This window comes from Salmo salar, chromosome 20 (assembly GCF_965601325.2).
Source record: "Salmo salar chromosome 20, fSalSal1, whole genome shotgun sequence".
NCBI classification, from domain to species: Eukaryota; Metazoa; Chordata; class Actinopteri; order Salmoniformes; family Salmonidae; genus Salmo; species Salmo salar.
Genome location: NC_138310.1, coordinates 18,894,284 through 18,914,747, shown reverse-complemented (window position 1 = coordinate 18,914,747; position 20,464 = coordinate 18,894,284). Strand labels below are relative to the sequence as shown.

Sequence of the window (20,464 nt, the reverse complement as noted above, 5' to 3'; positions counted from 1 at the left end):
GCGGCCTTTCAGGTTATGTCGATATAGGACTCGTTTTACTGTGGATATAGATACTTTTGTACCCGTTTCCTCCTGCATCTTCACAAGGTCCTTTGCTGTTGTTCTGGGATTGATTTGCATCCCTGACTCTTCCATCCTTGCCTCTGGTCCTGAGAGCTACCTTAAAAAACAAGCTCCCTCCAAAGTGTATCTATTCCCTTCTGAATTGGCTGATGAATTTTATAATTTGGGCACATTGAATATTACTCTCAAAATAAAGTGAATATCCAACGGAAATTGATAATAAATATAATATTGTTAGGGTAGACTAAAATACAAACAATGCCTTCCAATAAGGAGAAAGTTAAAGGGGAAAGTGGCATCCCGGTGAACAGAAGAAATCATATCTGTTTTGCAGAACATTGTTTGAGAGTGATCCGTATGTATTAGTAGTAGTGATTGAGAGGATTTTCCTATTGGAAAGAGTAGAAGGGTCCTAGTTGAAGGAAACAGACATGGAGACTAGTGAGGGTAAAGACAATGATAATGGAAAGATTCATGGTACTCATGGTCTATCAAATGTAATGAGTGTTGACAGTATGGTGAATGGTAATATGTTATTAGTTGCTTTCAGATAGCACTCTATTAATGCAATATTTTAGTAATTTGAAGAGCTAAGGTTTCACTACAAGGTCACATGAAAAATACGAGTGTGAACAGCATTTGGTTGACATTGCGAACAGAGGGATTGAGCCTTGGGACTGATATTGAATTAGAGGCTGCCATCTGGTGTTTGGGTTAAACATAAGCTTCCTGTGGCCGGATAGATAAGCAGCCAGTAAGTGAACTCAAACAGGCTGTAAGGGACACAGTGGAAAAAATTTGGAACAGAGGTATAAATAATAGAATAGGATACGTTTTCGACAATTTCCAATTATTTCTCAATTCGATAGTTTGAATAACACCAGTGATTTAAGTAAGAAGGTAACGTCATCTAAAAACAATCTGTATTACGTGGAACACCAAAATTGAAGTGAGTAGATACAAATACATTTTTAAGATAAATAAATAAATACAGTATGGGGATGAGGTAGGTAAATGGGCTGTTTACAGATGGGCTATGTACAGGTGCAGTGATCTGTGAGCTGCTCTGACAGCTGGTGCTTAAAGCTAGTGAGGGAGATATGAGTCTCCAGCTTCAGAGATTTTTGCAGTTCGTTCCAGTCATTGGCAGCGGAGAACTGGAAGGAAAGACGACCAAAGGAGGAATTGGCTTTGGGGGTGACCAGTGAGATATACCTGCTGGAGCGCGTGCTACGAGTGGGTGCTGCTATGGTGACCAGTGAGCTGAGATAAGGCGGGGCTTTACCTAGCAGAGACTTGTAGATAACATGTAGCCAGTGGGTTTGGCGACGAGTATGAAGCGAGGGCCAACCAACGAGAGCGTACAGGTCGTAATGGTGGGTAGTGTATGGGGCTTTGGTGACAAAATGGATGTCACTGTGATAGACTGCATCCAGTTTGTTGAGTAGAGAGTTGGAGGCTATTTTATAGATGACATCATCAAAGTCGAGGATCGGTAGGATGGTCAGTTTTACGAGGATATGTTTGGCAGCATGAGTGAAGGATGCTTTGTTGCGATATAGGAAGCCGATTCTTCTAGATTTAATTTTGGATTGGAGATGCTTAATGTGAGTCTGGAAGTAGAGTTTACAGTCTAACCAGACACCCAGGTATTTGTAGTTGTCCACGTATTCTAAGTCAGAGTCGTCCAGAGTAGTGATGCTGGACGGGCGAGCAGGTGCGGGCAGTGATCGATTGAATAGCATACATTTAGTTTTACTTGCATTTAAGAGCAGTTGGAGGCCACAGAAGGAGAGTTGTATGGCATTGAAGCTCGTCTGGAGGTTAGTTAACACAGTGTCCAAAGAGGGGCCAGAAGTATACAGAATTGTGTCGTCTGCGTAGAGGTGGATCAGAGAATCACCAGCAGCAAGAGCAACATCATTGATGTATACAGAGAAGAGAGTCGCAGCCGTTGTGGCTGTGGGCATCCTCTGGGTGGTAGCAGATTTCGAGCCAGAGGTGGGTTAACTTCCTTTAGCCTCTCCTGACCTCTCCGCTCCAAAGAGGCCCGGCTTCCACAGGGTTAAACCCAGAAGTAGATGACCCCGCTGACTTGGACCTGGACTCTGATGACCCTGCAGACCTGAAGAGAAGAAGAGGACATGAACGTTATGGGGTTTCCCCTGGGTCAAACACTTTCTTACAATTAGCTAGTAATGTCTCTGTACTACAGAATGTATCAGATTGTTGGGGTTGTGGATGGTTACCAGACAGTGGTGAGACTATGCCATTACTAGCTATACCCCTCGGTGTTTATGAAATATTAATGTGGACCAAAGCAGTTACCTTACATACCGAGAGCTTAATTGGGTGAAGGATAAGGTGTTTTATATGAGAAGGTTTTAATAATCCCACCTCTGCCCAAGCAACCCATCACCCTGGCCTACTCTTCCCCAGGTTATTTGTGTTATATAGCAAATGGAACCGGTCTCCAGTTAGGGGAATGTCATTGTAAGTATAACCTTTGTCTACAATAACATAATACTGCCCTTACTGTTGAGAAATGGATCGGAACCCTAACATGTCATTGGGAATGCTAAACCTACTTCCTCAGTAAGCACAACTACTGTATGTATGTGTGTGGGGGGAAAGCCTACTATTATCTGCCTACAAAATGGTCAGGATCCTGCTATGCCGCTTATGTTGTTCCTGTTGTGTATGTGCTATCCCAGTATCCCCAAATCACCCTTTTCTCTGCATTAATTCCCAATTATGGCATGACAACTGTGCTTGATTCCTTTAGAAAACTAGCAAATGTAGAAAGAATGGGTAATGCTACTGCTATTGAATAATTAACTGCTGAACTTGTATAAGGGAGGGGTTTGTGCATTGGTGGGTCAGGAATGCTGAGTCAGTTGCCACTATCAGACAGGTGGTTTCTATTGCAAACAAGCAAGATAAGTTGGGTTGGGATGTGTTTGCTCGGGTGAAAACTAGCCTGTGGAACTTTTGCTGCAATGTCTCCTGGTACTAGTTGGAGTCCTTTTGCTATCTTTTCTCAAGCTGGGCGACCTTGGTGAGGAGATTGTGTGAAACAGCAGTATCTCCTCCCCACCAGATCGTCATGACCACAGACGTTAACTTAAATGACCTGACAGACCTCGTCACCGTTTCAACCTTCATTGGGTGTCCAGATGGCCCTATTGGGGACGATAAAGTCTACTGTCATCGAAATGACCCCGAACCCTATGAACCTCCCTTTCCCCCAGATTATTATTATTTAGTTACCTTTCAGGAGTTCCATTCAGACCACCCCTTTCTGTGTAAAATACCAATTTCCCAGAAACCAGAAGGTTTTAAATAATGTCTGACTACAGCTCAAGTATATAATGTAGGGTGATGCTAATGTTTCCCGTAGCATCAAAGGGGGAATTGTGGTGTTCAGAATTGGGGTGAGCTCTGTTCTGTGTTGGCCTGTGATGTTATGTTTATAGACTCCTGTTATGCCTGCAACCTAACACAAGGCCATTGTGTTCTGGAACTGTTGTTTCTATAAAATAACTGTTGTGTAACAGTGATTGTTTTATTACCTCCCACTATATGAAACCATTTACTCTTCCAGCTCCTTCCCTGACTGAGATCAGAGAGGAATCTACCTATCAGCTGCTTGTATTAAAGATTCACCATTATATAATTAAATTAGTCTCTGCCTAATCTTTGAATCGAATTAACCGCAACAATTTGAACAGAAAGTGAAATTAAGTGGCATTCACGTATTAACAGATCAGCAGCAGTCCTGGCTTGTAGCTTACATTGAACTGGACTGTGCCTCCCTCCGCAGCCTCAATGTGCTTGACTACAGTATCCTGCAGGCCCATCAACCCTTGCACCAAGACAAGCTGGACAGGAAGCACTCAGAGACTGTCAAATGAATAATCAAACGGCATTTTGTTCTGTTTGTGTCAGTGAACATACTGTCTGTATAACTACTTTATAACACGTCTACATTCTCTGTAAAACAAGATTGATTAAGAACAGTAGGTAGCATCACATATAGCTTCTGCTGCAGTGGTAGGCTATAGATATTTACTGTACATACACTTTTTGTCATTTAACTAATGTTATTCCATTTGTTAACAATATGGTATTTTGTGTGTTTTTATGATTTAATAAATATTCTCAGGAATTTGACTGAAGAGACATTTCACCTGGCATAGTTCTCATAAAAGAAATCATGCATGAATGCTTTTTTTGGGGGGGGGGGAATAAGTTGTTAATAGAGAATCAATAATCAAACAAATCACAGAGCGAGTGTAATGGGTATTGAAAACACAGCTGGGACAGGGACTGGGTAGAGTAAAACTATTCAACACACTTAAAATAGATTCAGAAAATAATAGTGCAGAAGACAGACTTCTATGTTCAGCTTTAGTTGTGTAGCTTAGGTTCATAAATCCTGTAAGAGATCAATGGCAAACAGTATAATTTTAGTCTGTATACAGAGGTTATTGTCACGCTCGTAGAAAAGGTCGGACCAAGGCGCAGCGTGATTTGAGTTCCACATCTTTTATTATTGTGAAACTTAAACAAAACAATAAACAAACTACTACAAACGTGAAAGCCTTAGTGCACAAAATACTAACACAAACAATATCCCACAAATGCAGGTGGGAGAAGGGGCTTCCTAAATATGATCCCCAATTAGAGGCAACGATTACCAGATGCCTCTAATTGGGAACCATACAAACCACCAACATAGAAAAATAATGACTAGAACACCCCCCTAGTCACGCTCTGACCTAAAAACCATAGAGAACCAAGGGCTCTCTATGGTCAGGGCTTGACAGTTATGCACGGATCAAATCAATGTGTCAGTGTCGAAGGAGGAACCTTCTATTGATGTTTATATTGCCAGAAAGATTCAATTCTCAGCTTTCAGCTAAAAATATGTATTTATGTCTGTGTATGTAAAACTTTTCAGTGTATTCTGACACACACATACAAAAAAACAACCCTGATTGGCAGGGATGTTAACATATCTGCATAGGGAGTGTTAGCTAGCTGAGAGTCTGACGGGGTTTGGAGCCGCTCTGATTGTTCCCTCAGTAATCTATGGAAGAGTATTAGGGCCAAGTGAAGAGAAAAAACAGCAACAGGTGGTGGTACTTTGACAGTTGAGCATGTTTGAGATGCTCTGGATAAACATGTACAACAGAATGTTCCAGTTTCTGCCAATATCCAGCAACTTCGCACCGCCATTGATGAGGAGTGGGACAACATTCCACAGGCCACAATCAACAACCTGATCAACTGAAAAGGAGAAGTCAAGTTGCATGAGGCAAATAGAGGTCACACCAGATACTGACTGGTTTTCTGATCCAAGGCCCTACCTTATTTTTTTTTTTAAGGTATCTGTGACCAACAGTCATGTGAAATTGGTTCCCCTTTGAGAATATAACAGCCTCCACTCTTCTGGGAAGGCTTTCCACTAGATGTTGGAACATTGCTGCGGGGACTTGCTTCAATTCAGCCACAAAAGCATTAGTGAGGTCGGGCACTGATGTTGGGCGATTAGGCCTGGCTCGCAGTCGGCATTCCAATTCATCCCAAAGGTGATCGATGGGGTTAAAATCAGGGCTCTGTGCAGGCCAGTCAAGTTCCTCCACACCGATCTTGACAAACTATACTGCTCAAAAAAATAAAGGGAACACTTAAACAACACATCCTAGATCTGAATGAAAGAAATAATCTTATTAAATACTTTTTTCTTTACATAGTTGAATGTGCTGACAACAAAATCACACAAAAATAATCAATGGAAAATACAATTTATCAACCCATGGAGGTCTGGATTTGGAGTCACACTCAAAATTAAAGTGGAAAACCACACTACAGGCTGATCCAACCTTGATGTAATGTCCTTAAAACAAGTCAAAATGAGGCTCAGTAGTGTGTGTGGCCTCCACGTGCCTGTATGACCTCCCTACAACGCCTGGGCATGCTCCTGATGAGGTGGCGGATGGTCTCCTGAGGGATCTCCTCCCAGACCTGGACTAAAGCATCCGCCAACTCCTAGGCAGTCTGTGGTGCAACGTGGCGTTGGTGGATGGAGCGAGACATGATGTCCCAGATGTGCTCAATTGGATTCAGGTCTGGGGAACGGGCGGGCCAGTCCATAGCATCAATGCCTTCCTCTTGCAGGAACTGCTGACACACTCCAGCCACATGAGGTCTAGCATTGTCTTGCATTAGGAGGAACCCAGGGCCAACCGCACCAGCATATGGTCTCACAAGGGGTCTGAGGATCTCATCTCGGTACCTAATGGCAGTCAGGCTACCTCTGGCGAGCACATTGAGGGCTGTGCGGCCCCCCAAAGAAATGCCACACCACACCATGACTGACCCACCGCCAAACCGGTCATGCTGGAGGATGTTGCAGGCAGCAGAACGTTCTCCACGGCGTCTCCAGACTCTGTCACGTCTGTCACGTGCTCAGTGTGAACCTGCTTTCATCTGTGAACAGCACAGGGCGCCAGTGGCAAATTTGCCAATTTTGGTGTTCTCTGGCAAATGCCAAACGTCCTGCACGGTGTTGGGCTGTAAGCACAACCCCCACCTGTGGACGTCGGGCCCTCATACCACCCTCATGGAGTCTGTTTCTGACCGTTTGAGCAGACACATGCACATTTGTGGCCTGCTGGAGGTCATTTTGCAGGGCTCTGGCAGTGCTTCTCCTGCTCCTCCTTGCACAAAGGCGGAGGTAGCGGTCCTGCTGCTGGGTTGTTGCCCTCCTACGGTCTCCTCCACGTCTCCTGATGTACTGGCCTGTCTCCTGGTAGCGCCTCCATGCTCTGGACACTACGCTGACAGACACAGAAAACCTTCTTGCCACAGCTCGCATTGATGTGCCATCCTGGATGAGCTGCACTACCTGAGCCACTTGTGTGGGTTGTAGACTCCGTCTCATGCTACCACTAGAGTGAAAGCACCGCCAGCATTCAAAAGTGACCAAAACATCAGCCAGGAAGCATAGGAACTGAGAAGTGGTCTGTGGTCCCCACCTGCAGAACCACTCCTTTATTGGGGGTGTCTTGCTAATTGTCATGCTGAAACAAAAAAGGGCCTTCCCCAAACTGTTGCCAGAAAGTTGGAAGCACAGACTCATCTAGAATGTCATTGTATGCTGTAGCGTTAAGATTTCCCTTCACTGGAACTAAGGGACCTAGCCCGAACCATGAAAAACAGCCCCACACCATTATTCCTCCTCCACCAAACTTTACAGTTCGCACTATGCATTCAGGCAGGTAGCATTCTCCTGGCATCCGCCAAACCCAGATTAGTCCGTCGGACTGCCAGGTGGTGAAGCGTGATTCATCACTCTAGAGAACACGTTTCCACTGCTCCAGAGTCCAATGGCGGCAAGCTTTACACCTCTCCAGCCGACGCTTGGCATTGCTCATGGTGATCTTAGGCTTGTGGGCGGCTGCTCAGCCATGGAAACCCATTTCATGAAACTCCAGACTAACAGTTAGTGTGCTGACATTGTTTCCAGAGGCAGTTTGGAACTTGGTACTCAGTGTTGCCACCGATGCTTCAGCCCTTGGCGGTCCCGTTCTGTGAGCTTCTGTGGTCTACCACTTCGCAGCTGAGCCATTGTTGCTCCTAGAGGTTTCCACTTTACAATAACAGCACTTACAGTTGACCAGGGTAGCTCCCACAGGGCAGAAATTTGATGAATTGACTTGTTGGAAAAGTAGCATTTTATGAAGGTGCCACGTTGAAAGTCACTGAGCTCTTCTACTGCCAATGTTTGTCTATGGAGATTGTATGGCTGTGTGCTCGATTTTATACACCTATCAGCAACGGGGGTGGCTGAAATAGCCGAATTCACTCATTTTAAGGGGTGTTGACATACGTTTGTATATATAGTGTATATTGACTATTGGTTGAGACGCAGGGTCCGTTCTAGCTTTGTTGGGTGGGAAATTGGAAATGTGAACTGGGCCAAGTTGGAGGTTATAGTTTATTGAGATGCATGAATATACCACACAAAAATCTTGATTTTATGGCTATTTTAAAACAAATTCCCTGCAATTCTACATAGTAATGATTTATGTTCACTACTTGGTCAATTGATTTGATGATTAAATCTATGCAAATAAATGTGGCTATATAAATTGATAGTTCACCCCTCAGTTTTATTTTATTCTATTGGGTATATTGTAACCATGTGTTCAAGCCAATCAAATCAAAGTTTATTCAGGGCTGTCCTTTTAGAACCACGAAAGGTGCTCAAATTGTTTAAAAGAACACATCAAGATCTGTCGCCCAGTGGCAACCCGTCATTCAGGGCAGTTCAGAGCCCCACCTGTTTAGCAAAAAAAAGAGAAAAACATTAGTTTTTTGTTGCCTGTTTTGCATGTTATTTTGGCATTAATACGTGTCACAAATCAGTTTGCAAACAATGTAAAAAAACATGTTTTATTGAGTTAATAAAGCTGCATACAAACATGGTCTCTTTTTTGCTTTCTTGAGTAAGGCAGCTCCAAAATGCTGGTGTTTCAGCCTTTCTGTGGTGGTGGGGCAGCCAATGGAAAATACGGAGCACAGGGGTTGGTGTTCTGTCAGTCATGGGGACACTACTACACCACAAAATATACAGGGAGAGCTCAAAAATTCAAGCCCCTTGGGTGCTGCCATAGAGTTACATTAGAAGTGCCAATCCAAGAAGGTTCAAGGTCATTGGCCACAGATAAAATTACATCAAATCACATTATGTCTACTGTAGCTTTGATTGGACTAAGCATATCAACATCATACTTTCAAAATCTTAGCTAGCAAGCTAGCAGTCATCATCATGAATCATGTCGACAATCTAACATCAAATCATTTTCCATCCTTGTCATATGAAGAGAAATGACAGATAAAACGTATCGGTGCTCATCGGCCATTGGACATAAACATTACACAACAAGTTGGAAGTCGCAAATTGACCAATGAGGGGTTTGGAAGGAATCAGTGGCTAACTGCAAGCTTTGCAAAGCAATCACTAGCCTGCTATTCAGTGGATGTGGGTGTGTGGTCCAAGTCTGGGTTTAAGGGTCTCTTTTCACAGCTTAAAAGGATAAACATTCAACACCATGGGCCAGAAAAGGTTGAATACATTGGCCATGCTGTCAATCCAGCATAACTTCTGCTGCGTTCAAAACAACTGGAAATCTCCAACTTCAGTCAGTTCAAGACAACTGGGAACTCTGAAGAAAACGAGCTCCGACTGGAAAAATACATTTTGACTGGTCATCCAACTCGGAATTCCAACTCGGGAACTCAGGCCTCTTTTTAGAGCTCCGACCTGAAGATCACTGATGTCATGATTCAACCTTGTTTTTCCAAGTTCCCAGTTGTCTTGAAAGCACCATAAATCCATAGAATGACAGACTTTGATGACAAAGTTTGATGAAATAATTTGTCCACAAAGACCGCCATGCTACCTTCCTGTTCAAGTGAGCACAGCACAACAAAATGTCTTGTATGCTGCTGCATAAATGATGTAGTATGCCAGGGAGATATGTATACTGTAGTTAAAAAAGTAATACTAAGTGTATGTTGTGTAGTAAGCTGTTAGTAGCCCATGTGCCTCACCCTAATAATTTGGTAACTTTCCCACTCATAACTTAGCCTACTGTTCGGATTTAGTGGTGCACACGTAGCCTATAGCCTGTTTCAGAGAAATGTAATCATCAAATATTGTAAGAGCTTTTATTGTCTGTATACCACATCAGTCACCGGCTTCATCATCAAGTGCATCAATGATGTCATCCCCACAATGACCGTACGTACATACCCCAACCAGAAGCCATGGATTACAGGCAACATCCGCACTTAGCTAAAGGATAGAGCTGCCGCTTTCAAAGAGCAGGACTCTAACCTGTACGCTTATAAAAAATCCCGCTATGCCTTCCGACGAACCATCAAACAGGCAAAGCGTCAATACAGGACTAAGACTGAATCCTATTATACCAGCTATGACGCTCATCGGATGTGTCAGGGCTTGCAAACTATTACGGACTACAAAAAGGAAGCCCAGCCATGAGCTGCCCAGAGGCACGAGCATATCAGACGAGCTAAATTACTTATATGCGTGCCTAAGAGGCAAGCAACACTGAAGCATGCATGAGAGCACCAGCAGTTCCAGACGACTGTGTGATCACGCTCGCCATAGCCAATGTGAGTAAGACCTTTAAACAGGTCAATATTCACAAGACCGCAGGACGTATTCTCTAAGAATGCACTTACCAACTAGCAAGTGTCTTCAATGACATTTTCAACCTGTCCCTGGCCGAGTCTGTAATACCTGCATGTTTCAAGCAGACCACCATAGTCCCTGTGCCCAAGAACATCAAAATAATCTGCCTAAATGACTACCGACCGTAGTATTCACGTCTGTAGCCATGAAGTGCTTGAAAGGCTGGTAATGGCTCACATCAACACCATCATCCCAGAAACCCTAGACCCACTCCAATATGCATACTGCCCCAACAGATCCACATACGGCGCAATCTCTATTGCACTCCACACTGCCCTTTCACACCTGGACAAAAGGAACACCTACGTGAGAATGCTGTTCATTGACTACAGCTCAGCGTTCAACACCATAGTGCCCTCAAAGCCCATCACTAAGCTAAGGACCCTGGGACTAAACACCTCCCTCTGCAACTGGATGGAGGACTTCCTGACGGGCCGCCCCCAGGTGGTAAGGGTAGGCAACAACACATCTGCCACACTGATCCTCAACACAGGGGCCCCTCAGGGGGGCATGCTTAGTCCCCTCCTGTTCTCCCTGTTTACCCATGACTGCGTGGCCAAGCACGACTCCAACAGCATCATTAAGTTTGCCGACGACACAACAGTGGTAGGCCTGATTGCCAACAATGATGAGACAGCCTATAGGGAGGAGGTCAGAGACCTGGCCACGTGGTGCCAGGACAACAACCTCTCCCTCAATGTGATCAAGACAAAGGAGATTATTGTGGACTACAGGAAAAGCAGGGCCAAGCACGCCCCCATTCGCATCAACGGGGCTGCAGTGGAGCAGTTTGAGAGCTTCAAGTTCCTTGGTGTCCACATCACCAACAAACTATCATGGTCCAAACACACCAAGACTTTCGTGAAGAGGGCATGACAACGCCTATTCCCCCTCAGGAGACTAAAAATATTTGGCATGGGTTCTCAGATCCTCAAAAAGCTCTACAGCTGCACCATCGAGAGCATCCTGACTGGTTGCATCACCACCTGGTATGGAAACTGCTCAGCCTCCGACCGCAAGGCGCTACAGAGGATAGTGCGTATGTCCCAAAACATCACTGGGGTCAAGCTTCCTGCCAACCAGGACCTATACACCAGGCAGTGTCAGAGGAAGGCCCTAAAAATTGGTATAGACTCCAGCCACCCTAGTCATAGACTGTTTTCTCTGCTACTGCACGGCAAGCAGAACCGGAGTGCCAAGTCTAGGTCCAAAAATCTTGTTAACAGCTACCCTCAAGCCATAAGACTGCTGAATAGCTAATTCAAAAGGGCTACCCAGACTATTTGCATTGACCCCCCCCCCGCACTACTCGCGGTTTATTAACTGTGCATTGTCACTTGACCCCTACCCAGATGTACATATTACATCAGTTACCTCTACTAACCTGTACCCCCGCACATTGACTTGGTACCGGTACCCCCTGTATATAGCCTTGTTATTGTTATTTTATTGTTGCTCTTTTATTTTTTTTACTTTAGTTTATTTAGTAAATATTTTCATAACTCTTATTTTTCTTAAAACTGCATTGTTGGTTAAGGGCTTGGAAGTAAGCATTTCACGGTAAGGTGAAACCTGTTGTATTCAGCGCAAGTGACATACATTTTTATTTTATTTGATATGCCCCCTTTATTTATCCTACGATTCTGACTTGGTGTACAGCGGTGTTGGCTCCTCAGAGGAGGAAGGGGAGGACTATCCTCCCCAGTGGATTTCAGTATTTATTTTTATTGTAAAACATTTAGAAAGTTATACTTTTAAATAAAACTATACTAAATATAATCATGTCACCAAATAAACTGATTAAAACTCACTATTATGCAAAGAAGGTCTACAGTAGCCTCAACAGCACTGTAGGGTAGAATTATGGTGTAGCCTATCAGAGCTCTTGCAGCATGAACTGACATGTCCACCCAATCAAAGGATCAGAGAATTAATCTAGTACTGAAAGCATAAGATACAGCTATCTTCTAGCACTGCAGTGTATAAAATGTGGTCAGTAGTTGACTCAGAGAGAGAAAGAATAGTTTAACAGTTTTGAACAAATTAATTTCTTCCAAAATTAAGGAGAAGGAAGAGACAAATAGAGAGTATTTTTTTTTTCACTTTCAGTTTCACTTACTTAGCTAGCAAATGCAACTAGCTAGTTTAGCCTCCTGAAACACCCTGCTCAAACAGAGGGATGCTATTTTAGCTAGCTGGCTATGACTTTCCAACACAACACTGGAACTCTTCCAAGTCAAGGTAAGCTTTTGGTATTACTAATGTATTGACGGTGTAACTGCTTACTGACTACAATGCTGTAGGCTGTGTGTAGCGGTTTGGTTTGGAAAGGTTATTTCGCCACATACAGCTGATGTGTTGTGCATTGAAGTCCACAATCGAAGGGAAGAGGTGAGAGGAGGAGAGTTAATGGATGCGAGAAGGAATACAACGTGGCTGCTATGAAAGTGAACTGTGTTTACGCGGTATCAGGGGTGCGATTCTGTTGAAAAAGTTTCTTAAAAGGAAGCAAACGGAACAACACGTGGATAAACATACCTGAATTTGTCCAATAGAAACTCCTGTTTGCAACTGTTGGACTAATGACCCCCCCCCCATATCAGCTAGATGCAGGCAAGAGTGCAAAACCGAACTGAATGTCGTTGTCTTTCACCTCAAATTTGTCTCTCGACCTGTGTGCACCGATGTTGTAAACTTTTATTCAGAGGCTAGGTTGTAGCAACCTCATGATGGATAAAAGGAACATTTGAGTATCATGTAGTAGCCTAAACCTATCGCTGTTACATTGAACTGGGTGAATGGAATAATAATAAGTCATCCAATATGCTGTAATTGAAATAAGGCCATGCTCATGAAAACGAATCATCCTCCCTCACCAGTATACCGTATTTTATTATATACCGGTATTGACGCAGGGACCGGTTTGGGTTTTTTACTTTACCATCTATATCGGTATTTGAATGTTTGGTTTGTTAAATGTGATACGACATGTGTAATGTCAATTGTTTAAGTTTACTTCGCTACTTGATTCATCTATCTCCGCGCCACTTTCCACGCAGACCTAGCCACGCCCCCTGTCACTCAAAGACCGCATTTGATGTTCCTCAACTGAGACCCTTTCGTTCGGTTTGCATGGTCAATACAGCACATGCAACAATGTTGATAACAATGCTGTTTTCACTTTGCTTCTTAATATAAATCCACTAACGTTCTATAATGACACTATTAGTTTGTGTTTCTTACATCAGCAAACAGCTAGTTTGTTTTTTCTTAGCAAGTTGCCCTAAATCTTGAGAGATGCTAATTGTTAGCCGCTAATGCTAAAGCTAGCTAGCTAATAAATGTACTGGGTAAGCGCAAACGTAGCTAGCTAATGCAGCCTGATAATACCAGTGATGGTGTAGACCTAAATCAGCATCTTGTTTGTGCAACAGTATCTTCTAAATCAAAGGAAAATGCAAAGCAAGAATATGTTAGCTACATGAAGTAGCCAAAGCTTATAGGGTCCCCTAGGAAACACCTAACAATACTTTAGTTCCTACCCTGTCACAATAACTCCCTGGCATTTTAATTCGTTGTCATCTCAAACAACACTGTATTCAAAGTGCTCACTATTATATTCTAACTATAGAATTAGAATAGTCATTATATTTCCATCATTACAACAGTTTTGCTCTAATTCACAGGTCAAATCATTAGTTAAAAATAAGATAGATTATTTGCCCATATCGTGCAGCCCTACGTGGTAGTGTAGAAATGTTCTCAATTGATCAGTGGTGTAAAGTATTTAAGTAAAAATACTTTAAAGTACTACTTTAGTCGTTTTTTTGGTAATTGTACTTTACTATTTTTATTTTTGACAACTTTTACTTCACTACATTCCTAAAGAAAATACTGTACTTTTTACTCCATACATTATCCCTGACACCTAAAAGTACTTGTTACATTTTGAAAGCTTAGCAGGACAGGAAAATGGTCCAATTCACGCACTTGTCGAGAACATCCCTGGTCATCTACTGCCTCTGATCTGGAGGACTCTCTAAACACAAATGCTTTGTTTGTAAATTGTGTCTGAGTGTTTGAGTGTGCCCCTGGCTATCTGTAAATAAAAAATAAACAAGAAAATGGTGCCATCTGGTTTGCTTAATATACAGAATTTGAAATTATTTATACTTTTACTTTTGATACTTAAGTACATTTTATCAATTACATTTACTTTGATACTTAAGTATATTTAAAACCAAATACTTTTAGACTTTTACTCAAGTAGTATTTTACTGGGTGACATATAAAGTCCAAAGAAGAATTCTGAAGGAGGAGAGATTACTAGAAACAAACTCAGTTTAACCTTTTATCTGTGGATTAATTGTTGGAGTAGAGGACCTTGTGCAATTCAGGTAAAATAATAACCTGAAGTTTATAACCCAGGACAAATTAGCTTGCAATAGCAAACCAGCTAGCTAAATATATATATATATATATATATATATATATATATATATATATACACAGTGGGGGGGGGGGGAAGTATTTGATCCCCTGCTGATTTTGTACGTTTGCCCACTGAAAAAGAAATGATCAGTCTATAATTTTAATGGTAGGTTTATTTGAACAGTGAGAGACAGAATAACAACAAAAAAATCCTGAAAAACGCATGTCAAAAATGTTATAAAATGATTTGTATTTTAATGAGGGAAATAAGTATTTGACCCCTCTGCAAAACATGACTTAGTACTTGGTGGCAAAACCCTTGTTGGCAATCACAGAGGTCAGACGTTTCTTGTAGTTGGCCAGCAGGTTTGCACACATCTCAGGAGGGATTTTGTCCCACTCCTCTTTGCAGATCTTCTCCAAGTCATTAAGGTTTCGAGGCTGACATTTGACAACTCGAACCTTCAGCTCCCTCCACAGATTTTCTATGGGATTAAGGTCTGGATACTGGCTAGGCCACTCCTGGACCTTAATGTGCTTCTTCTTGAGCCACTCCTTTGTTGCCTTGGCCGTGTGTTTTGGGTCATTGTCATGCTGGAATACTCATCCACGACCCATTTTCAATGCCCTGGCTGAGGGAAGAAGGTTCTCACCCAAGATTTGACGGTACATGACCCCATCCATCGTCCCTTTGATGCGGTGAAGTCCTGTCCCCTTAGCAGAAAAACACCCCTAAAGCATAATGTTTCCACCTCCATGTTTGACGGTGGAGATGGTGTTCTTGGGGTCATAGGCAGCATTCCTCCTCCTCCAAACACGACGAGTTGAGTTGATCTCAAAGAGCTCCATTTTGGTCTCATCTGACCACAACACTTTCACCAGTTGTCCTCTGAGTCATTCAGATGTTCATTGGCAAACTTCAGACGGGCATGTATATGTATTCTTGAGCAGGGGGACCTTGCGGGCGCTGCAGGATTTCAGTCCTTCATGGCGTAGTGTGTAACCAATTGTTTTCTTGGTGACTATGGTCCCAGCTGCCTTGAGATCCTTGACAAGATCCTCCCGTGTAGTTCTGGGCTGATTCCTCACCGTTCTCATGATCATTGCAACTCCACGAGGTGAGATCTTGCATGGAGCCCCAGGCCGAGGGATATTGACAGTTCTTTTGTGTTTCTTCCATTTGCGAATAATCGCACCAAATGTTGTCACCTTTTCACCAAGCTGCTTGGCGATGGTCTTGTAGCCCATTCCAGCCTTGTGTAGGTCTACAATCTTGTCCCTGACATACTTGGAGAGCTCTTTGGTCTTGGCCATGGTGGAGTGTTTGGAATCTGATTGATTGATTGCTTCTGTGGACAGGTGTCTTTTTTACAGGTAACAAGCTGCGGTTAGCAGCACTCCCTTTAAGAGTGTGCTCCTAATCTCAGCTCGTTACCTGTATAAAAGACACCTGGGAGCCAGAAATCTTTCTGATTGAGAGGGGGTCAAATACTTATTTCCCTCATTAAAATGCAAAGCAATTTATAACATTTTTGACATGCGTTTTTCTGGATATTTTTGTTGTTATTCTGTCTCTCACTGTTCAAATAAACCTGCCATTAAAATTATAGACTGATCCTTTCTTTGTCAGTGGGAAAACGTACAAAATCAGCAGGGGATCAAATACTTTTTTCCCCCACTGTATATTCTGGTTTTCGCCATCAAAATCACACTTTCTTAACATCAAAATGGGATGTTCTAAGTCCACAACAATACTTAAACACATCAAGAGACCACTTTTGAGATCTGGGAAAAATCTAAGAAATGTAGATTTTGAGTGTAGTTACCCTTTAATTCAACTGTGCAGGCACTGTTGTTTGGTTAGTTGTGTTTCTGCAGTGCACATGAGGTGGAGTTTGCAAAACAATTGGCCACTGGATTGATGCAAATAATCATGATATCCGTCTTCCAGGTAGGCATAGGCTACTTTGTAGCATTACCATTTAATTGACAAGAAAAGGCTTTCTCAAAAAGAACTACCAGAAGATGGTTAGGGCTATTAGTATCGCTATATTTTTCCTGTTACTTAATTGTTTGAAACCATATTATGAAGCATGTCTAAGCTTGCTTCAAAGTACCCTATAGCCAAAATCCCACCATAGAAATGTGGAGGCAATTATTTTATAAAGACTGCCTCATATTGCCCTCCTGTTCTATTGGTTTTCAAATCAACTTTATTTCATTGTCTAGCAGCCAAAGGTATTATTGTAGTCATATTAGCAACCCATGATAGCTGTGATAGCCACAGGAAGTAGGGATGCTGGCAGTGCTACAGGACCATCTGGTAGTTTTTATTTAAATTCTCATTTACAATGATAGCCTACCCCAGTCAAACGCTAATCCGGACGACGCTAGGCCAATTGTGCACCGCCCTATGGGCCAATCCCGGCCGGTTGTGATACAGCCTGGAATTGAACCAGGGTCTGTAGTGACACCTCTAGCACTGAGATGCAGTGCCTTTGACCGCTGCGCCACTCGGGGTGGTGAGACGTTAAAACTGCAAATAATGTGTAGTAGCAATAAACAAACGATTAAACCATTTTTTCCATTGCATTATTGATATAAATGATAATGGGATTGGGGTAGGTGAGAGAAAAAACATGGGGTATTTATATACAGTGCCTTCGGAAATTATGCAGACCCCTTGACTTTTTACACATTTTGTTAGGTTACAGCCTTATTCTAAAATTGATAAAACAGTTTTTTTCCCCCCTCATCAATATACACACACTACCCCATAATGACAAAGCAAAAACTTGATTTGACATTTTTGCTAATTTATAAAAAATTAATTAATTAAATATAATATTTACATAAGTATTCAGACCCTTTACTCAGTACTTTGAAGCACCTTTGGCAGCAATTACAACCTCGAGTCTTCTTGGGTATGACGCTACAAGCTTGGCACACCTGTATTTGGGGAGTTTCTCCTATTCTTCTCTGCAGATCCTCTCAAGCTCTGTCAGGTTGGATGGGGAGCGTAGCTACACAGCTATTTTCAGGTCTCTTCAGAGATGTTCGATTGGGTTCAAGTCTGGGCCCTGGATGGTGTGGCATTCAGAAACTTGTCCTGAAGCCACTCCTGTGTTGTCTTGGCTGTCTGCTTAGGGTCATTGTCCTGTTAGAAGTCCGAGGTCCTAAGTGCTCTGGAGCAAGTTTTCATCAAGGATCTCTCTGTACTTTGCTCTGTTCATCTTTGCCTTGATCCTGACTAGTCTCCCAGTCCCTGCCACTGAAAAACATCCCCACAGCATGATGCTGCCACCACCATGCTTCACCGTAGGGATGGTGCCAGGTTTCCTCCAGATGTGACGCTTGGCATTCAGGCCAAAGAGTTCAATCTTGGTTTCATCAGACCAGAGAATCTTGTTTCTCATGGTCTGAGTGTCATGTCCTGATCATTGCGTGCTCTTATTTTCTATGGTAGAGTAGGTCAGGGCGTGACTGGGGAGTTTATCTAGTTTCTTTTTTCTATGTTGGGGTTTTTGTATGATTCCCAATTAGAGGCAGCTGGTCATTGTTGTCTCTAATTGGGGATCATATTTAAGGTGTTGTTTTTCCCACCTGTGTTTGTGGGAGATTATTTTGAGTTAGTGCATGTTGCACCTCTGTCGTCACGGTTTGTTGTTTGTTTATAGTTTATTGTTTGTTTGGCTAAGTTTCACAATATAATAAAGATGTGGAACGATACGCACGCTGCGCCTTGGTCTGTTCCTACACACACGCGTGACACTGAGAATCTTTAGGTGCCTTTTGGCAAACTCCAAGCGGGCTGTCATGTGCCTTTTACTGAGGAGTGGCTTCGGTCTGGCCATTCTACCATAAAGGCCTGATTGGTGGAGTGCTGAAGAGATGGTTGTCCTTCTGGAAGGTTCTCCCATCTCCACAGAGGAACTCTAGAGCTATGTCAGAGTGACCATCGGGTTCTTGGTCACCTCCCTGACCAAGGTTCTTCTCCCCCGATTGCTCAGTTTGGCCCGGATGGCCAGCTCTAGGAAGAGTATTGGTGGTTCCAAACATCTTCCATTTAAAAATGATGGAAGCCAGATCTGTGCCTTGACACAATCCTGTCTCAGAGCTCTACAGACAATTCCTTCGACCTCATGGCTTGGTTTTTGCTCTGACATGTACTATCACTTGTGGGACCTTATATAGACAGGTGTGTGCCTTTCCAAATCATGTCCAATTAATTGAATTGACCACAGGTGGACTCCAAGTTGATCAAGGATGATCAATAGAAACAGTAAAGTGTCAGCAAAGGGTCTGAATACTTATGTAAATAAGGTATTTCTGTTTTTTGGTTTTTAATACATTTGCAAAAATGTCTAAACCTGTTTTTTTTGCTTTGTCATTATGGGGTATTGTGTGTAGATTGCTGAGGAAATTGTTTTATTTAATCAATTTTAGAATAAGGCTAACGTAGCAAAATGTGGAAAAAGTCAAGGTTTGAATACTTTCCGAAGGCACTGTATTGTCCCAATTCTGCATGGAGAGCTCTCCCGTACACTCTGCTGTATGATAGACAGTTTAGTTTGAGTTAAGTCGGGTCTCTCTCTCTCTCTCTCTCTCTCTCTCTCTCTCTGCCTCGTCTATTCTCTCCCCCTTGTGGTGGAGATCAAGTGATCTGGAGCAATAATCTTCTACTTCTATTTTCTATTAGTTTACCATTCTAAACTTGGCGAAAAGAGAATGGGAACAATATCAAATAAAGGAACATGGCATTCTCTCGCCCTTGGTTCGAAGGCCTGCTCCTGCCCATGTCAAACACGTATGCGTACCGAACTACTAGTCTACCAAGCGACACAGTTCTGGCCGCGGCCCAGTGAGTGGCGCTTTCCACCCACTGGTGAATGATGGCTCGCATAGCTGTCCATTTGTGCTCAGTTTTAATAGATACAATCTTAGTTACAACCAGGGGCGGAAATCCCGGGGGGGGCCGGTGGGGACACGACCCCCCCATCCTGGGAAAAATATGATTTGTCCCCCCCAATATATCACTGAAACATAACTATGTAATTTAAATAATATTAATAATACGCAATGAAAGCAATTGTGCTGATTATAGACACTTAATAGCGCGTTTTTAAGTTTCAAAAGATTGCAACCCCCCCACTCTTTGCCTCACAATGGTTTGATCCACTGCCAGTTCCTTAGCTTGCTAGGTAACAGAGAGGTCGTATCTACTGTCTGAAAGGCACTCAATGCAAGTAACTGGCGTGAGGTTAATCCAGTCAATCGCGCACACACACTAGCTGAATATGCAGAGCTAGCGCGCAAATATTAACTATTAAGCTAGCTAGTACCTATTCCATTTATGTGGCGTCGTCAAAGATGGAATCAGCATGCAGATGATGTAAGTTAGTGCTTCAAAGTCCCTGTGATAAGGTTAGCGATAAACTGGAGTCCAAACTAAACAGAACTACACTCTCTTCTACCATTGTCTTAAATATATTTAATGGTCTCGTTGCAAAAGCTAAATTGTCGCAAGTGAACTTTTATTTATTTAATTTCACCTTTATTTAACCCGGGTAGCAAAGATTATAGCAAACACCACTGAAACTGAATTGGTGCTCGCTAGCTTTGCAAATTCAGCTATTGTTGGAAGCCAGCCAATATGAAACAAACTATTAAAATTACAAAAGG

General features: G+C 42.7%; 1 protein-coding gene across 9 annotated transcripts in view; it reads left to right on the top strand.

Moving 5' to 3' along the window:
• LOC106579975 (phosphatidylinositol 4-phosphate 5-kinase-like protein 1) overlaps positions 1-20,464 on the top strand; it is a 41,631-nt gene that overhangs the window by 4,110 nt on the left and 17,057 nt on the right. For 5 of the 9 annotated variants that reach the window (XM_045703036.2, XM_082966258.1, XM_082966260.1 and 2 more), the window contains exon 1: positions 12,295-12,592. The exons of 2 other annotated variants lie outside the window; for them this stretch is intronic. The gene's annotated coding sequence lies outside the window, so the exon portion shown is untranslated. Of the gene's footprint in view, positions 1-12,287; positions 12,593-20,464 lie in introns of those variants that run through there. 2 more of the 9 variants (XM_014160452.3, XM_045703037.2) reach the window with 2 other exon arrangements.